This window comes from Arachis ipaensis, chromosome B5 (assembly GCF_059453495.1).
Source record: "Arachis ipaensis isolate K30076 ecotype BB chromosome B5, ASM5945349v1, whole genome shotgun sequence".
Taxonomy (NCBI): domain Eukaryota; kingdom Viridiplantae; phylum Streptophyta; class Magnoliopsida; order Fabales; family Fabaceae; genus Arachis; species Arachis ipaensis.
In genome coordinates this window covers 134,061,432-134,063,965 of record NC_142440.1, presented here as the reverse complement: position 1 = coordinate 134,063,965, position 2,534 = coordinate 134,061,432, and positions in this window count along the sequence as shown.

Sequence of the window (2,534 nt, the reverse complement as noted above, 5' to 3'; positions counted from 1 at the left end):
CTTTTGGATTCTTTATCTCTGTCACGGTAGGAAGCTCCCGATTTTGAGGACTCTTCTAGACGAGCGTTTTCTTCCATATTGATATATTTTTCTGCTCTCTCCTGAACTTCGTCGAGGGTAGTCGGGTACTTTTTTGATATAGATTGGCTGAAAGGTCCCTCTCGTAGGCCGTTGATGAGTCCCATGATTGCGGCTTCCGTGGGTAAACTTTGTATGTCCATGCATGTTTTGTTGAATCTTTCCATGTAGTTGCGAAGGCTCTCCTGATCTCCTTGTTTGATTCCTAATAAACTGGGGGCGTGCTTAGCTTTATCCTTTTGAATGGAAAATCTGGCTAAGAATTTCTTAGCTAAGTCGTTGAAACTTGAGATGGATTTTGGTGGTAAGTTGTCAAACCACCGCATAGCTGTCTTTGTCAGAGTTGTTGGGAAGGCTTTACAGCGAACAGCGTCTGGGGCGTCAGTAAGATACATTTTGCTTCTGAAGTTACTGAGATGGTGGTTAGGATCCGTGGTGCCGTCATATAGAGCCATATTTGGGAGTTTGAAGTCTTTTGGAATTTTGGTTTTCATGATTTCCCTAGTGAAGGGGTCTTGCTCTTTGTGTGAATTCTCCTTGAGATTAGCGCGAGGGGCTTTTGATTTGAGATCGGCTTCCAATTGCTGCAGTTTTTCTTCCAACTCCCGATGTCGCCGCATCTCTCTTTGTAGATCTCTTCCGATTTCCCTTTGTTGGTGGATTTCTTTTTCCAGTTGTTTTAGGCGATCTAGGAGTGCTTCTATGGCCCCTGAATTTGGTGAGTCTTTGTCTTGGTTAGTCTCCGGAGTGTCTTGCAGTGTGACGTTCGCGTTTTTGTGCGGTGTTCGATCCTCCAGACCTGAATCGTGATCGTTGTCATGGTTGTCCGCCATGGTGATGGGATGACTTCCAGGTTCCCCGGCAACGGCGCCAATGTTTCGAGGGTTACCTGAATTTGGTGGTCGATCTCGGTCGAGATCTTCTATGCTAGTCGAAACCGAGGTGTCCGGTTCGTGAATGGCGACCGGAGCTGGTGCGTCCGACTTGCTGGACTGGTTGTGCTGCTGATCCTTTGTCACCGAAGGGTGGGGGGTACCTGCAAGAGACTCCGATGCTTAAGTTAGCAAGGGTATTGAGCAGATTTTTAGTAGAATCAGAGTATGAGTTATACCTGGGTGCTCCAGTGTATTTATAGTAGTTGTAGAGTGACCTTTCTAGATAAGATAAGTTAGTTATCTTATCTTATCTTTATCTTTGAGTTGAGGTCAGCTTATCTTCATGGGAACCGTCCTTATCTCTTATAGGCTTGGACGGCCTTTGGTCTTGGGTCGTGTTCCTCTACTTGGGCCCTTTATGGGCTTTCCTGTCGACTTGGCCGAGTTCTTTTAAGAAGAAGTCGGTCCGCTTGACCTGAAGAGGTCGGTCGCTTTGTCGTCGACAGGTCGGATAACTCAACCCAGGGTATGAACACCAACTTTGCTTATTTGTTAGTGGAGTGTATTGATTTGGAGGGAGCATGTAGATTTAGTAATCTAAGTTTTTATTTATATATGTTTGCGAGTTGAGTCCAAAATAAAAAAATATATATCCAAAGGGGTTAGATGCACAAAAAACTGGGTAGGGTACTGGGTAGGGCAGAGTTTCTCGGATCTGGGCCGTTTTTGGTATAGGGGCTTGGCAAAAAAAAAAAAATTCAAACCTCACAAAGTTGGTAAATAATTCAATGGTCCGGTATCTTTTTTCACTAACATTGGTGAAAGATAACTATTCTCTTATACGGTTATACCGCTAGGTTCTCGGGTTCAGTTCTCTTTTAGAAACTATTGGGCCTTATAATAGCCCTTTATTAAAGCCCAATTAGCCTAATAATTTTTTCCACCCAAAAAAACTAAAAATTTTAGAATAACATTATATTTTTTTTGGGTAAAAAGATTAAATTAAAATACTGAATTAGTAACAATATAATATAAAATGTTAAAATTCAATTAATATTTTAACCCCAAAAAATGAACAACAAAAATTAATTTTAGTTTGATAAAAATACACATTTTGGGATAAATGACAAATAGTTCATGTATTTAATTCAACCTTTTGTTGGGTTATCCAAAAATTATTTAGAAAATACATATAAAAAATAATAAAAAATGATCTTTAGACTATTTTTAATTTATTTTTAATATTTTGTCAATCGCATAAAAGATACAAAAAAAAATCCTTTAAAATAAAATTACCAAATTAAAAAGATAATTTTTTTACTCTTTTAAATAGACTTGCAAAAAATTATATTGATATTTATAATATTTTAAAATATATTTCCAAATATTTAATATATTCTTTTAAATTAAAATATTCTTAACTATAAAGTATCATTCCTTTTTTCAAAAATTATTTATCAAAAATTAATTCTTTTCATAGAAAAAATAAAAATTTTTTCTTAAAAAACAAGCATAGTGAGAATATCAAAAATTTATTCCACAACATTATTGTTCAATGAAAGTAATAAACAAAGAAGTAAC